Raw genomic sequence first — 18,227 nt, 5'->3', positions numbered from 1 at the left:
AAAACATTGAAAAATTCTGTGCTGGAGTCCAGGAGGAAAATGATCACACATCAAAACAGGATTTGTTGTTAATCACAGGTAAATCACAGAATCAGGAAACGAAGCAAAGGACTGACTGAACCTTGCAAGTCCAGCCGTTTATTTATTGTAAACACATTCTTCAAATAACCAAAAGAAACATCAGTGTACATGGACATCACATGATAGCCAAACAGAAACCAAAAAGACTACTTAATTTGAAACAGATGGTGGAGAAGCTCTATTCACTCTGCAAAAACAAGATCAGGAGCAAACTGTGACACGGAACACGACCTGCTAATATAAAAAATCAGAGTAGAGCCAAAGAACATTAAAACCACTGTTACAAAATATAACCTGAAAAATGTCCCTGTAAAATTCAAATATAAAGTAAAAAATAGATTTGCACTATTAAGCCTGATTAATGGGAGCCAGAAAAAAATCTGGAGTGAAGCCAGATATCATATTAAACCTGCCATTCCGAGCTTGTTCCTATTATAGGCTAAATATCCTCACAGCTTCTTCTTGTATTATGAATCTAAATATGCTTTATTATATTATCAAGTAGTGCTGCTATGTAGAGATTTACACAACTTGATGTGAACTACTGTTATGCTTCAATACCAAAATGTAATGACAAGAATGCCAGTACAAAAAACACCATGGCCATCAACTTCTATTCATGTTGATAATCTGAGCTCAGAACTCTCTCATTTGCAATTAGTGAAAATCTTCAAACTGATTTGCAATGGTATAGTCTAAAATGAGCTAATTTGGCTCGTCTCAGAATTGAAATGAGGTCATTTAGAAACGTGGACCCAGCATTTTTAGGTAGAGCCAATATTGGCCATACTGAATGAGACAGACCTATGATGTAACTCCTGTGGTTGTGCTCTAAGATATGTCATTGGATATGCACCAAGTCTTGAAAGCATTTCTAACTATTGACCCTTTCCCCACAAAATGATCCGTCAGGTTCTGAATACACCAACAGCATCCTGAGCACCTAAAGCCCTGCATAGCTACATTTCCTAAGAACTTCAGGACCCTTTCCATATGTCTGAAAAAAACACATCTTCTTGAGCACCCACAAACCTGATACCGACAATGTTGTTCCTAATAAAAACTGAACTACTTGCTTTCCTCAACGAGTTATTTCATTTAAAAAAGGCAAGAGTATAGCTATCTAAAAAAATCCCATCAATTGAGATAATCCCATCAAAATTTTAGAGAGGCTCAGTAATGTACATTCTGAAGTCTCTAATTATGACTTTGGTGTATGCATAATTGGTGTTAAAGTGACACACATCAAGGCAGCCAAAGTGCAAGTATGTGAAAGGGACATTTGCATTTTAAGTTCAGCTCTGCTTTGGCCATGCTCAACAACTCGCACATTCAGGTTGGTATGCATTTGAATGTTTTCAAAAGTAAGAGTCCTTTCCCTCCCACACAATTGGGGGATCAATATGCAATATTTGAGAAAAACATATCCAAAGATCTTTTGTGTGGCTTCACAGGCACCCAGTGAAAGTGGGTAACGAACACCAGCCTCGCTGTATCCACATAAGTCACACAGGAACACAACAAGCACACCTGGGAAACTCCTACAAGAAGTGGATTTTAAAAAGCAGCAAGAAGAAAAGACAATTACATATGCATTCCTGTGACAGATAATTCTGGCACGATTGAGCTTCCTGATTTTATAGCATTCCTCTGGAAGCAAATAAACACATTTTGTTTTGCACTGTAAGTTTCCCACAAGACTATCTAGCAACAAGCTGGGCAGCAGTATGTAGTCATCATCCACACCTCAACCTGTCTCTCCTGCCTATGAATGCATACCTTCCAGAAGTTAATTACGGCTAGATTTTATCTCAATGCTGCTTGAACTTCCACAGTCCTTCTCATCAAGAGATCTCTTAACTGCAGTTGAAAACATCAATCATCTTCATAACATTGCTAAAGGCAGTACTTGTGCAGCTTGAGAAAATGAAGCAAGTCACAGAACAAGTTATCCTCAGAACTGGGAATGCAAATATACAATCCCAGCTCTCATTCCCACGCTTGTAATGCAAGGAGTCAAATAAAGCAATTTCCCGTTTTTGATGTCAAGTGTCCAACATTCCCAAATACACATCTCATTTCAGACTGCAGCACAAAGAGGTATTTAAACATGAAGTAGAACTGACATCTTAATACAATTTTGGCACCCCAAAAAGATTGCTAAATTGCATATTTATTTATTTATATTCTGCCTTTCTTCCTAAACAGGATGTAAGACAGCTCATAAACATTCTAGAAATACAGTACAGGGTTTTTTTAAAATTAAATGATAGTTCTATTAAAAAACACATGGTTATAGTACAGCCATAATACTATAGGATAATAGCAGTTTTAAAAAATAAGTGTCCATGGATTCTGTATCCACGGATATTCCAAATAAATTCCCAAAGGCAGACCTTTATTATGCCATTTTACTATGTAACACTATATAATGTCACTTGAGCACCACAGATTTTGGTATTCATGAGGGGTCCCAGAACCAAAGTCCAGTGAAAACCAAGAGCCCACTGTAGCTGTTTCTTATATTGTCACATATATTTGAATATTTAAAGAATACAGTTTCAATGTGTAGGTTTTTAAAACAGTTTAGAAGACATACACTGAATTTAAAAAGCTGCTTTAAGTATATTATATTTATTAAAATGCTAATTAAAATATTACAGGTTGAAATATTCCAAAATCTAAAATTGTCCACAGGCATGGGTGAAATAGTGAAAACTTCACTTTTTGATTATACAATACATGCAAACTTTGTTACGTGCACAGAATTATTAAAGCTATAGAATAAAATCATCTTCAAATGATACAGTGTATAGGAAACATAAAGGAATTTTGTATCTTGGGTCTCATTTGCATATATATATGTACTGTATATGCAAATACAAGCATTCCAAACCTTGAAAAAAATCCAGAAACCAAAGCATTTTTGGTCCCAAGGATAAGGGATACTAATTGTCTTACCTTTCTAGTTAAAAAGGCTCAAGCCCAATGTTTGAACACAGCACAAAGCAACAAGATAAATAGGAAGATCAAAGGATTCGCTTAATTATTTGGAAGACTCATGTTCCAGAGAGTTTAAAACAGCCAAGCAATCTAACAGGGCAAACACTGAACAACAGGTCTTCATAAGATCACAGAAAGACATCACAAAGGACAGATAAATTATTATCATTATTATTATCATTATGTTTATTTATACCCTGCTTTTTCTTTCCACAAGGAGATTTATGAAATCTGGGTGCTGTGGCAGCGAAGGTCCACTGCTCCCTTTCAGGCAAAGAAGCTCAGTTGCGGATAAAACACCTACGCAACCTTTCCAGCAGATCTCAATGGGTGGGCAGGCTTAGCTGACTGCACAGCACTTCATATGCATTAAGCATTTTGTTGCATTTCTTACAATTCTACAAAGTAGATAAGTGTATCTGTGTATGTACCTTCAAGCCACCCGTTGACTTATGGTGACCCCATGAATTTCATATGGTTTTCATAGCCAATGAATGCTCGGAAGCGGTTTGTCAGTTTCTTCATCTGAAATCTAACCTATAGTATACACCTTTGTTGATTTCTCAACCAAGTCCTAACCAGGGCTGAAAGCTTATGTTGACAATGTGTGGTCTACACACAGATGCAGTGTGCAAATATACATTTAATAAGACTGGTGCAGCCATGGTAACATCTGCTTTCACACTCAACAGATTTTTCCATTGTGTTTGCAGTCTGGTTCATTTCAAATACACTAAACAATTTTGATCCCGGCTATTTTGAATAAGCAATGGTTTAAAACTAACCACAGCTAACCCAAATACAAATGTAAGAAGGAACTCTAGTAAGTTTAAAAGAGAAACAGAAGCTTCTAATCTCCTCTTTGTAGATATACCAAAGGAAAGATGGGGATTGTGGTGTGAAACAGTCCAGTGTCCATCCAGATCATGTACACAATATTATGGGATTGTAGGTTAGCATTGGTTAAAGCCACTTGCTTAAAGCCAATGAATAAGTTTATAAGACAGGCAACATTCAAATTGGAGATCTTGAATTTGTGGTTCAGTCTCCTACCTATTGTGCTAGGTAACTACATGTATTATACTTAGATAAGCACTTCCTATATTTTTCCCTGGACAGCAGAGAGGGAAAAATCAACTTATTTAATATAGGGATTTTATCTCAATCCAACACACATCTAACAAAAAAACCAAGTCTTATTGTGATCACTGTAATCAGCCATAAATAATTATCCATAACATTGTAGTCTTCCCTGACAATCAAAAAACACATTTATTAGAAAGTTAATTTCATGGAACGCAGTGAGGCTTTCTTATGAGTAAACAAGCATTAAATTGAACTGCAGCTGACAATGTATGGATTTTAACAAGGGGGTGTTATTAAAACGCTAAGAAATTTTAGCCTGCAACAACAGTAAATACAACTATGCTATAATTTCACACTTTCTCTTTAATATAAATTCCTAAACCTTTAAGAAGGTATAATCTCTGCAGCACATGTATTATCTTATAAAGGAAGAAGTTTACTCCAGATTTGCCCATGCTTCAATAATGAAAAGCAAGATGATCTCACAGTGACTGAAGTGTTTTGAGAAAGACGCCTGCTGTATTACAAAAATAGGCTGCTCCACAAAAGGAGAGGCATGATTTCACACTTACTTCATGACAGTCAAAGCCTTTGCAGTTAGCTGCCTTCTCTCTAGATATGTTACATTTTTAATGATCTGGGAAAATCATTATCCACGTCAACATCTCTCTCCAACTTTATACGAGAGAGAGAGAGAGAGAGAGAGAGAGAGAGAGAGAGAAGCAAAAAATGCAGTCTTTCATTAAGCATTATCTTCATTTAGGATCCCACTAGGTGACTAAGATATTGCAATGGGAAATAATTGCCCTTTGCTGTGCAATTCAACAGATTAAATCGATAGAGAAACCACTCTTAAAATGATGGCATCATCTAAAAGCCACCCATTGTTAAGACAAGAGGGGGACTCATCCTCCCAACACCTGTCACAAATAATTTTAAAAGGAGAGTCCTACTTGCCACAATAAACGATTAAGTAATCCAACGCGTAAAACTAATAAATACACCTGAAATGCAGCAATGGGTTTTGATGTGCCAAATACGTACAGTTGCACACACCCACCAGAGTATTCTAACAGATGTACCTCTCCGTATCTTTTTGGGAGAGGTGGCAGATTTCACTTCAAGGCAATCCACTGAATGCTAGAGCAAGCCGGGAAGCAAAAGCTGGCTTTAAGACAGAGGAACTTCACATGCTCCTTAACCTAGGATTCTTCTCCGCTTTGCTTCACTACAACGTAAAGGTGACCACCACCATTTCTACTATACTAGGAAAAGGGTAGGAAAGGGTAGGAAAAAAGACTCAGATGAAAGTATGAAGAGGAGTCCCCAAAGGAAGATCACAGAATTGGATGAAATCCCAAGAGCCATCCAGTTCAACCTCCTTTGACTATGTAGGTACACACATGCAAATCACTCCTGACAGACAGACAGCCAGCCAGCCTGCCTCTGCTTAAAAACCTCCAGAGAAGGAGTCTCCACTATGCTCAGAGGCATAGTGGAGATGAGTACAAGAGAAGTGAGGATCATAAGAGCAGTTTTGTTCACATCCTAAGAGCAGCTGTCATGAGGCATTCAACCACCCAGGCTTTGAAACCTACCTCTGCTAATTCTCCCACTGCTGTAATTTATTTTATTTCATTTTAAAATAAAAAATAAAATCGACCAATTCATTTTATTTTTAAAATAAAATAAACCTCAGTGGTTCTAGCTCTGCCCACAAACTCTGCTCTTTCTTTATTCAAACTTGGATGCACCTCCACTGTAGTAGTATTCATGCAGTTTGACAGCATCTTCAATGCCAAGGCTCAATGCTATGGAATTCTGAGAGTTGTAGTTTTACGAGGTCATCAGCCTTCTCTGCCCAAGAGTGCTGGAAACCATACCTCCAGGAATTCCATACCATTCAGCCATGGCAATTGAAGTGAACTCAGAACGCAGCCCTGGACACACACACATGTCAAAAGAAACCCACTGTCTGAACTCTCTCCCACCTCCCCACCCACCCCCAGCCTTGTTGAGAGGTGGGTAACAAATTTTAAAAAATTACTACTATGTTTCTTCAATTCGAAGATGCACACCACCACCACCCCGTAAAAAGCTTTAAAATGGGGTACATCTTAGAAGAGGTGGGTTTCTTTGTGTGTGGGTCTGGGTTCACAGTCTGTGTGGCTGAATGTCTCATGCCAGGTATCCGTGTGCTCATCTCCATTTCTATACCAAAGAGTTGGTGTTGTCCATAGACATCTCCTAGGTCATAGAGTGATGCATAGAGTGCCTTTACTGTCCCACTGGAGTGGTACCTATTGATCTGCTCACATTTGAACTGCTAGGTTGGCAAAAGCTGGGACTAAAACCGGGAGCTCACCCCACTGTGGATTTGAACCACCGACCTTTCAGTCAGTAAGTTCCACAGCTCATGGGTTTAACCTGCTGCACCACCACGGCCCCTTGCAAGCCCTCTAGTGTGGGTAGATTTGTGTGTGTGTATATGTGTGTATGTGTATATATACATATATCTTTTTTCTCTTGGTGGTATTGAAATGAGCATGAATCTTATAACCGATGGCCTCTTAGAATCGAAGACATTTAGTATTTCTATTACGATTATTATTATTACCCTGGAAGACTATCCTACCTGAACAACGAGGGATCGCCTAAGTAAGTACGATTAGTACACTACTAGCTGCAACAGAAAGAAATATAAAATAATAAAATATTACCTTTACTATTGTTCTGACACTACTTGGTGCCAGATACAATAGATAATAAAACAATAAAATAATAAATCACATTATATTGAGGTAATAATAAAATATACATTAATATAATACAATATAAAAAGAAAATAAATGGTAGCATTTCCTGCCCTGCCCATAAAGTGCCCTTCCATACAGCCATATAACCCAGAATATCAAGGCAGAATATCTGCTTTGAAGTGGGGTATCTGAGGCCCCTTCCACACAGCTGAATAAAATCCCACATGATCTGGTTTGAAATGGGATATATAGCATTGTGGACTCAGATAACCCAGTTCAAAGCAGATACTGTGGGATTTTCTCCCTTGATATTCTGGGTTATATGGCTGTGTGGAAGGGCCCTTAGTCCACACTGCCATATAGTCCAGCTCAATGTGGGATTTTATACAGCGGTCTGGAAGGGGCCATACTTTCCTCTTTCTTTCTCTCTGTCTCTGAACTTGTCTTGAGCTCACCTAAGCCTTTCCTGCCCCTTCCTTCCAAGGGAGGACTCAAGATTCTATGGCCAAACAGAGGGGGAAACTGGACTGAACCAAAGGTACAAAATGGGGGGGGGGTGAAGACAAAAAGAAACAGAGGTGTGAAAAGGTCGGGGGTATTTTTAACCTGCGGTTAATCCTTCCATCTCTGTTTTTAATTCTTCTTCAAATTTCTCCCAAGTGGTTAAATGAGAAGGAGACAACCCAAATCCCAAAGCTATTGCCCACCCCCACACCCCTCCAGTGATAGCCTTACTCTGTCCCTCCTTCTCCAGCTATCCTTGTCCCCTTTTAGTGTGTGCGGTTGGGACGGAAGCTTTAATGCAATTAAAAAGGACCCACTCCACAGAAAGACACACTCACTCACTCTCACACACCCCTTTTTCGCTCCTCCCCCAAATACCAACCAAAGAAATATATATATATTCTCACAACAATCTCAGTCCAAGCAGCCCACCTAGAGACTTCCTCCCACTCCCCTCCTTTGACACACAGGCAAAACATTATCAATAGTAGCAGTAGTGATGATGATGATGATGATAACAACAACAATAATAACAACAACAGTTTCTTTCTGTAGAGATGTTCAATGCATTGTCAAAGGCTTTCATGACTGGAATCACTGGGTTGCTGTAAGTTTTCCAGGCCATGTTCTAGAAGCATTCTCTCCTGACGTTTCACCTGCATCTATGGCAGGCATCCTCAGAGGTTGTGGGTTGTTGGAAACTAGGAAAATGGGGTTTACATATCTGTAGAGTGTCCATGATGGGAGAAAGAACTCTTGTCTGTTGAAGGTAGGTGTGGATGTTGCAATTGGCCACCTTAAAACACTGAAACAATTCGAGCCAGTTATCACCTCCCAACAAAGGATTCCCCCAGACAGAAAGTAGCCAGGCTTTGAAGCTGCAAGGCCATTCAATGCTAATCAAAGTTGCCAATTGCAACATTCACACTTGCCCCAAGCAGACAATCAGGCCCAGTTATCACCTCCCAACAAAGGATTCCCCCAGACAGGAAACAGCCAGGCTTTGAAGCTGCAAGGCCATTCAATGCTATTCAAGGTTGCCAATTGCAACATTCACACTTGCCTCTGACACCCTGGACCTTTCACAAATATTTAAACCCAATTTTCCTAGTTTCCAACAGACCTCACAACGTCTGTGAATGCCTGCCAAAGATGCAGGCGAAACGTCAGGAGAGAATGCTTCTGGAACATGGCCATACAGCCTGAAAAACTCACAGCATCCCAATAATAAGAACGTTCTGAATAGCAATTGTTTCCCCAAACCTTTCTTCCAACTTCCATTCAAAAGTAGGAAAGGAGAAGAGGCTCACCTTTCCTTCCTTCCTTCTTTCCTTCCTTGCAACTTTCCAAAGAGAGGGGAGGGGAAAACGAGGCTCCTGGTGGTGGTTTGTTGTTGCTGAGGTCGGGAAATGAAAAATAAATTTGCATCTGAAGAAGACGCGCGTCACAAATATTTTTAAAAGATTTTTTTTTTAAAAAATGGCCAAAAATAAAAAAAAAATTGCAGAAGCTGTGTCCACGAAGCCAAGACTTAAAAAGAGGTGGAAAAAAGGGACAGTTTGAGAAATATATATATATATTCTCAAATAAGGAGGGCGCGGGGAAAAGGAAGAGGAGATGGAAGCAGCAGCAGAAATAGATAGAAAAAAGAGAGGAAGGGGAGGGAGGGGGGTGATGAAAAGAAGCCACCCGCTGGTTGCTTGCTTGCTACGCGGGGAAAAGGGGCTTGTCTGCTGCACAAGGCAAAGGCTGTTCTTGTTGTTGCTGCTGCTGCTGCTTTGCCTGCCTCGCGCTTCCCTCCTTCCTTCTTTCCTTCCTTCCTTCCTTCCTTCCCGGTCTCCGTGGCTCGCGCTCTCCTCCTCCTCCTCCTCCTCCTCCTTCTCCTTCTCCTTCTTCCCAATGGAACGCCGCCTACTCCCTTCAATCGCTACATTGTTGACATTCGAAGGCTGACATCATCCTCCTCCCGCCGCCGCCGCCACAACCGCGCGCGCGCACACTCACTCTCGCTCACACAAACACAGGCGCGCGCCTGCCTTACGTACGGACGTAGCAGAAGAAGAAGAAGAAGAAGAGGGCAGCCTCTCTCTCTCTCTCCTCTCGCGCGCGTTCTCTCTCTCTCTCTCTCGACGGCGATACTCCCACCCATTCACATTCACAACCACGCTGCGCAAACGGCGTAGCGCCCACGCCTCTCAGAATCGCGGCTCCTCCTACGCTGACGTTGCCGCCGTCACCGCCGCCGAAGGGGGCTTTTCTGACGCATGCGCAGAAGAAGAAGGCGCTCTCTCGCAATTCCACGCTGCCTCCCGCGCTTCTCCTTCTCTCTCTCTCTCTCTCTCTCTCTCTCTCTCCCATCCAACTTCTGCTTCTTATTTCGTTCGCGTGGTATACTGGGGATTGTAGTCTTGTTGCCCTCCCGCCTGGAAAGTTCTAAAGCAGTGGTTCCCAACCTTTTTTTTTACCAGGGACCACTCTCAAACATTAGTACCAAATGGGTTTGTTGTTCATTCGTTCAGTCTCTTCCGACTCTTCCTGACCTCATGGACCAGCCCACGCCAGAGCTCCCTGTCAGCCGTGGCCACCCCCAGCTCCTTCAAGGTCAGTCCAGTCATTTCAAGGATCCCATCCATCCATCTTACCCTTGGTTGGCCCTTCTTTCTTTTCCTTCCATTTTTCCAAGCATCATTGTCTTCTCTAAGCTTTCCTGTCTTCTCATCATGTGGCCAAAGTACTTTTCCTCTACTATCCTTCCCTCCAGTGAACAGTCAGGCTGTATTTCCTGGAGTATGGACTGGTTGGATGTTCTGGCGGTCCAAGGCACTCTCAAAACTTTCCCCCAGCACCACAGTTCAAAAGCATCTCTCTTCCTTCACTCAGCCTTCCCTATGGTCCAGCCCTTACATCCATAGGTGACTATGGGGAATACCATTGCTTTAACTATGCAGATCTTCATTGCCAGTGTGATGTCTCTACTCTTCACTATTTTATCCAGATTGGTCATTGCTCTCCTCCCAACAAGTAAGTTACGAATCAGTTTTTGGTCAATTGTTTGGGGTGCCGATCCAGAAAATTGCATTGGATTGACCACATTAGCTCTAGTTTCTGATACAGAACATATGCCATCCAGTAGTTGCCATCTGCTCACACGCAGAAAAATATATTTAATAATGTACAGCTGATGTGGTAGTAATCTTTTGTGGGTAGTCAGCCTCTCCCCTCCTCACATCCCCATTGCCTTGGCACTATATGAGGGTTTCGTAAGACCAGTTGCTCTTGTTGCCATGTGGTTTTGAGGCAACGGTGTATTAATGGTAAGGCTGCGGACCATATTTTTGTTCTGGCAGCGAATTGTATTGAATAGGCCACATCAGCTCTAGTTTCCGATGCAGGACATATACCATCCAGTAGTCGCCATCTGTTCGCCCACAGAAAACCATATTTAATAAGCCTCAGCACAATAAGAGGGTTTCATGAAACCACTCGCTCTCTTTGCAGCAGTGTAGTAATGGTGAGGCCGTGGATCGCATCAAGTCCTTTAAAGGGAGAGGAGGCATCCCATAACAGCCCCATTGCTATCCACTAAAATATGTTATTTTTTAAAGAAAGGTTTGCAAATTGCAAATTAGGTTTTAAAAAAAATCAGTAGCGACTTGAGAACATAGTGCAAGTCCCTTCTGGTGTGAGAGAATTGACCGTCTACAGAGATGTTGTCCAAGGGATGCCCAAATATGTTACTATCTTGCTGGGAGCTTCTCTCATATCCCCACAAGCTAGAGCTGACAGACAGGAGCTCACCTCATTTCACAGATTCGGACTGGCAACCTTCAGGTCAGCAGTCCAGCCGACACAAGGGTTTAACCCATTACACCACCGTAGCTCAGCGAGGTAATGATAACTAATCAATCACTGATTCAAACCAAATGCCTAGAGGAGAATAATATGAAAAAAGCATGAATCGCACCACGGCAACGAGTGTTTTAGTTTTTACTAAACTTCCTAGTCTAGAATTACTATAACAACAATGTAAAAAATACACTATATGAGCTGTCTGTCCATGGGGATACATTCACAGACTGCATGGCTACATGAAACTCCAGATGACAATGAACTATGTAGCAAAATTTCAAAACTGTTCTGTTCTGATATTGATGTCAAGCCAGGATATTGATGTCAAGCCTTATTCGTTGAGGACTCATAGGACCATTATAGGGACAATCAAACCCATGGGACTCGAGGGTCCCTCTTTGTTTGTCTCAAGACATAGTAATCCATACATAAAACTATAACTCCTTTTGTTCCACTGCTCACTCAGCCCCCTGTCAGCCATTGGACAGCAGGAATCTGCATTGGAAGTGGGGAACACTCTCTAATTGGCTGCCTCTCCACATGGAAGGGAACCCCCCCCCCCCAGCTGTTTGTGACGTCAAGGCTGGCTCCTCCAGTCAGTGCAAAGCCCGCCCCTGCTGGATGGGTGCATGAAAAACAAAAGACTGCACTATATAAAAATGCATGTTTTGTGCTTGCAAAGCAGGTCAGCTTCTTGGAGCGGTTTACCACTGGCTGTCATCCTTTCTGACCGGGTCAAATAACGTACCTCAGTGGCTTCTGCTTCAAGAGGTGAGACTTCTTTGATTGAGAGCTTTGGGTTTTAGCTTTAAGCCTCGCCAGGCACGGACTCGGTTTTTGCATTCCGGATCTCATTATCTGCCTTAAATTGCTCAATAACTGCCCTAAATTGCTCAATAACAGTTTAAAAATGTTATTTCCTATTTAATTGTGTGGTCCTTACTTTGAAAGTAGTCATTATACTCCAGAAACTTCATTTTTGTGGCTGTCACAAACTGTTGAATTGATCGAGACTCAATAAGATATTAATTGAAAAACAACAGCAAAATGTGCTGCAGGATGTCCCACAGAAACAAAGTTTTTGAAGTTTAATAATTATTTCCATGTTTTTATGATAGAACCTATTAGGAAATGACATTTATAACCCAGGGGCAAAAGTAGTGTGATATGGTGTTATTTTTCAATAGGACAAATGATGGAAGTATGGAGAAAAAGATGCATCTTGTATAGACAATCCTAAGTGACTAAGGCCTCTTCTACATTGCCATATAATCCAGACTATCAAAGCAGATAATTCACATTATCTTCTTTGAACCGAATTATATATGTTATGCTGCCAGATAATCCAGTTCAAAGCAGATAATCTGGATTTTACATGGCAGTGTAGAAGGGGCCTCAGTGAAACTATATCAGTTCCACACATACAACTAAAAATCCTGTGCACTGAAATCAATGGGAGCAATGACTGATCCAAAATTGCCGCTAAATTCTTATTCTATAAAGCAAGGAGAGCTTAGAAAGCCTTGCTTACAATTGTTTTATTTGTCAAAAGATTCTAAATCAATTTGGGAATTTTCAAAAAGTCAATGATATGGCAGCATCAACTCAGGGCCCTTCCACACAGCCCTATATCCCAGAATATCAAGGCGGAAAATCCCACAATATCTGCTTTGAACTGGGTTATCTGAGTCCACACTCAGATAATGTGGGATTTTCTACCTTGATATTCTGGGATATAGGGCTGTGAAGAAGGACCCCCAGATAGGCAGAATCCTTTCCTCTTGGGAAAAGAGGCTTTCTACTCAAATGAGACTGTATGGTTTCAAACTGCATAATTTGGCACTGTAGTTGGGACCACCATTTTCGGTGTATGTGTATGTATGGGATCATTTCCTTTACAATCTGCCCTATGAAATAACACAGTGCCTGGCCTCGGCATTCCCTTCCCTCCCTGTCTGGTCATCATTGCAAGGGACACAATTGCAAATGACACATTGACAACAACAGTTATGTCCTGCTGCAGGGGTTAAATTGGCTTAGCCGTGATTTAGGAAACTAATACCACCAATTAAGTAGGTTTGAATCAGTCACTTCTTACCTTGTAAATACAATGTAGCTTTGATAGATAATTTTGAGAAGTAGGGTTGTCTGTTTTTTAATGCCCTGTTGTGAAAGATTTTTGGAAGAAAATACATGTTATTCCCTTTAAACTAAATATGTTTTGAGAATCCCTTATCCAACATACTTGAAGCCAGAAGTATATTGTTAGAGTGCTGGACTAGGACCTAGAAGACCAAGAATTTTACCTCTGCCACAGAAGCACAAATTGCGCGCACACTCAGCCTTAGAAGAAGGAAATGGCAAGTAAACCTCCTCTGAATAAATATGGTTAAGAAAACCCAACATAGGATCTCTGTAAATTGGCTTTGACTTGGAGGCATACAATAACAACAGAACATCAAGCATAGGATCATATCTAAAACATTTATTTGGTTCCAGACTACTGAACTTTTGAAAATTTGGAAGGAACAAAGTTCTTCATCTTATAAAACTGCAATTCCATTTAATGTCAAGACTCCCCGCATCCCTCAAATTGTATTTATCATTACTAATTTTATTCATCTACATCTTGCATTTTCTCCAGTAAGAAGAAACAAGTCAGCTTACAATTTATTTATTTATTTTGTGTCAAAAGCATTGCATATGTTAGTATAAAACTGATAAAAATAGAAGGAGCACAAGTGGCTAAATATCTTTTGACCAAAAGTGGGCAGCAGCGACCACATTGTCTGTAACTTCCAAAAACTCTTCCTCTGTACATGAGGCAGGGCATTGTGGACAAGCTTATAGATGCAGAGTTGTCTGTTCTGCTCGCAGTCGCACAAGGTGGAGGATTCTTTTAGGGAGTGCCATTTTGCCCATTCTTGGTTTGCCCCTGGAGGAAGACCCTTGTGGTAGTGGTGGTGGGCATCCAGTTGGGATTTCCTGCCTTAGCTGCCCAGAGGGAGACTCTTGCTGTTGCTGGGGGAACATTAAGAGAAGTGGTGGTTCTCATGAAGCTTTCCCTTGATTTGAGTCTACTGAGGGTGCATCCAGACAGCCCTTTAGTCCTAAAAGCGTGTGCTTTCTGGGGCGGGTGTCCTGGTGCACTCCTGGAACCTTCCAGGAAAACACCTGGACACCCAACCCCCATGCCCAACCTCCCCTTTAAAAATAAAAGAACTTAACCGGCCTCCATTAGCATGGTGCTGGAGCTCTCCTGGTGTGTAGGAATGACGTGCCAGGAGAAAGCAATTTTCTTCCTCCCCTCCCCTTCTCCTGGCATGTCACTCCTATATACCAGGAGAGCTCTGGTACCACAATAATGGAGGCCAGGTATGTTCTTTAAAGAAGGTTTGGGGGTGGGTGGGGAGCTTTCTGGACTAATTTAGCCCAGAAAACTGCAGAACGACTGTCTGGACTGCCCCTCAAAAGCCTTGAATTTTTGAGGGAGCAGTCCAGACAGCGGAAGTAACTAACAATTAAATTCGAGACAAATCAGGGCTTTCCTGATTTGTGGCAAATGAATTCGTGTTTCTCTGGGACTTTATCTGGGCGCCCCCCTTTTAATTGCAAGTCTTCCCACATTAACGGGGCTGTCTGGATGCACCCCGTGTGGAGGCTGATAGCCATGCAGTGGATGGCTTTCACAGTATTCAACCTTATTTCTCTCACAGTTGGCAGTAATGTCCCATCACACATGGGGGGGGGGGGGGGGAGTGCCAGCTAGCTTGTAGTACGGATTTAAAGCTGTGTAAAAATATATGTTAAAAAGTATAAATATTAAGGTTATTATAAATATTAAACACTCTGTACAATTGAAACCATTGAAACTCATTGTAAGAAATAAAATTCCTACGAAAATTAAGATGGAACTTAAGTTTATTTCTAGTTAAATGAATACATACCTAAATCTTTTCAAAAGACATTTACTTGCATTTAACATGGAAGTTAATCAGGAATATATGTTTATTCTTGTAGGTAGTGGAAATTATCTTTAGAAGACATTTAAGGCTTGTTCAGATTTACAACTGTATCAACTTAAGAGCAAAATATTCCAAGAAGGAGTTTTTAATTAGTTGACACCAACCAAATTTAAATATGAGTAAGCCTGCAATTGTAGACTGATTTATATTGTAGTCAGAGCCATCAAGCGCATTGGCCTTATTTCTGAGCAGACATGTATAGGGCTGCACTGCTAGGCACTCACAGAAAATCTTTTTCTAAAAGTCTCCATCCGGATATTAATTCCACACCACCTTTGTATTCACCTTTGTTCTTCCCATACTTTGACAGCAGAACAGACAATTTGCTGAGCGTATTATTGTGATAGCATGAAAGAGGAGGTTTTTTTTTTCTTTTTGGTTGTTGTTGTTCCAGTGATGAGTCATGCAGGATGTAGCAGATGGCATAAAAAGTGAAGCCACAAAGATATGAAAATATACTAATGAGGCTGAGGCAGAAGATTGGTGTAATGAGGCTGAGTGAGCGAAAGCCAATAAAAATGATGTAGGTCAATGGAAGGAGGAAATCCAGCAGGCGGAGTGCGGCTGGACTTGTGTGCTAGCATTTTCAGAGAAAGAGGATAACGGGGAAGGCAAGTAGAAATAAGAAGAGAAAGAATCACACACATGTACATAGCATGGCTGCAGAGAAAGGATTCTATGAAATGAGGCACTTGCACAATTAAAGAGCTGAAATATTTTGAGTTTTTTGCAGCCAAAAAAAACCCTGACAATAAGAAAACGAAATTGGTTAATAGCAGAAAAGACCTCAAATTCTCTATATGCCCTATATATCTATAAACTGGGCAGTTCTGTTTCTCTTTTATGAGCTGTTCGACACCCTTTTACATATATGTAGCAGAATCCCTTAGAGCAGAGCTTTCCAAACTGTGTGTTGTGATACATTAATGTGCTGGTTGCAAATGTAATGAGAAATAACCAAAATATTGGAAATGAATGTTATTATCTAACAAATCATATATTCTTAAAATATAAATGAAATGTGTTGATAAGATATGTGTTTTCCTATACACTTCATTATTACAATGTATGTATGTGTTCATATCTCTTATAAGGAGTTGATTGAATTTCCAGTTTGCTAATAAAACTGAGTTACTGTGTCACGAAATGATGCATGTCTAAAACATGAAACATTTGGAAGCTGTCTGAGAATTTCAAATTAGCACAGTTACTATTTCAGATTAACATGCAACCTATCATTAGCAGTTTGCTAGAAATTTAAGGACACTATTAGTTCCATGGGGAAAAAATAAGCAAATGTATGCATAGGATGGTGCAAAGCCTATTTCTTGTCCCTGATATGGTCTGGGCACCATGGTTTTGAATCTCTTCTATCCCCAATTGCAATTCATTTTCTCTCTTCCATTAAGAAGTTATGGCTCCTTAGGAAAATTAGTTTTTGAACTTAAGTTACTAGAATCCCTAGGGATTTTGGGCGTTATAAAGAAGTAACTTATCAAAATTCTACTTTTCTTACATAGCTAGACAGGCAGTCCCCACGTTACGAATTAGATAGGTTCTGCAGGTTTGTTCTTAAGTTGAATTTGTATGTAAGTCAGAACAGCTTCATTTTTAAGAACTCTAGATAGATAGATAGATAGATAGATAGATAGATAGATAGATAGATAGATCGACAGAGCTTTGGATAGCATAGGAAATGGTTAACATCCTTGTGGCATTTGTTTTGCTGTCCATACCCCTGTTCAGAAGATTTCATCTTACTTTCTGTCCCTGTGATAATTGGATTTTGAAAAAATCGGCTTGTTGTGGAAACACGGATTGGCGAGAAAGCTTCAGTGGAGGCACCTTTTCCTCACGATAACTCTTCCAGGAGTGAATTTTCCTCCCAAGGGGTAGATTTCTCTTACTTCCTGTTGTCTCACCCCTGTTCTTAACTATAGGTCATTTGTATGTCGGATGTTTGTAACTCAGGGACTGCCTGTACATCCATAATTGACGTAGCCAAATGAAGCTGCCACTGAAACATTTTCAGTGTGGAGAATAATAAACTCCCCAGTTATAATGAGTAGTTTGATTTGACAGTGGCAACACTGTGAGTATGAGATGCAACTCCCTGTGCTTTCTACCTCTGCAATTGGAAATAGCCTGTTGAGTTTCCTGCTTCCTCCCATACCACTAAAACATTTCTCCCTGAGTATCCCACTATGACAGAATTACTTAATCCTCTCCCCTTCTGTTACAGGGATTTCACTGGGCACGCTTAGTGCTGGTGAAAGGATCGGTGACCCTGCTTTCACACCCACAGAAAGAAAGCTTTCCACCCAGAAACGCTCTTTGAGATGAGCTTTTTCGTGGATTATTTACACACTGCATCCAGAAATGGCTTTCATGATTTCTATGTGAGTTTTATTTAAATTGCGGATAAGCTCCATATGAACAACAATATATACCAAATGGCAAAACTTGTGGAATGTTTGATTTTGGTTTCTTTTAATCACTTTAATAAGGGACACTGGTTGTATCTGTCAGTTTTCCCAGAAATATATCACATCACTGAAAGTTCATTGCCTTAAAAATATAATAAAATTATAAATACACAGAAATTGGAAATCTGTTCTTTAATTATTTCTCTTACAAGCCAGATTGAAAATGTAGGTGTTGGGGTGAAAAGTGGCAGCTGCCTTCAGTGACAAGCCATTTCCTACCCTGTGCCTCCAGTGTGTAAACCGTTCCTTCTGTTTGTTGGCATGTGGTCTAGTGTCGCTCTAATCTCTGCTAAGATGGATAGAAAAAATGTGTGAGGGTGGGCAGTGGATTGCCTCTCTCGGCAGTGCCCAGCGTTTGAAATGAAATGGCCTCAATATGAAGGGCTGTGAACATTTTTCTGTAAAGTAGTAGTAGCAAGGTATATTTCAGATATCTC

The 18,227-nt window shown here is 40.6% G+C and overlaps 1 protein-coding gene and 1 long non-coding RNA gene across 2 annotated transcripts in view; one reads left to right on the top strand and one right to left on the bottom strand.

Annotated features, from left to right (window-relative positions):
- The window catches only part of BACH2 (BTB domain and CNC homolog 2), a 226,985-nt gene extending 217,517 nt beyond the window's left edge, over positions 1-9,468 (bottom strand). The window contains exon 1 of the mRNA XM_067467497.1: positions 8,741-9,468. The gene's annotated coding sequence lies outside the window, so the exon portion shown is untranslated. The remainder of the gene's footprint in view (positions 1-8,740) is intronic.
- A 234-nt stretch (positions 9,469-9,702) lies between these two features.
- On the top strand, positions 9,703-17,887 carry LOC132762044 (uncharacterized). The gene is made up of 3 exons (XR_009630061.2): positions 9,703-10,451; positions 11,965-12,050; positions 17,547-17,887. It is a non-coding gene; the product is annotated as an uncharacterized lncRNA (long non-coding RNA).
- Positions 17,888-18,227: the final 340 nt, after the last annotated feature.

This window comes from Anolis sagrei, chromosome 1, assembly GCF_037176765.1.
Source record: "Anolis sagrei isolate rAnoSag1 chromosome 1, rAnoSag1.mat, whole genome shotgun sequence".
In the NCBI taxonomy this organism is placed as follows: Eukaryota; Metazoa; Chordata; class Lepidosauria; order Squamata; family Dactyloidae; genus Anolis; species Anolis sagrei.
Note: the sequence above shows the minus strand (reverse complement) of the source record. Positions and strands in the feature narration are given on the sequence as shown.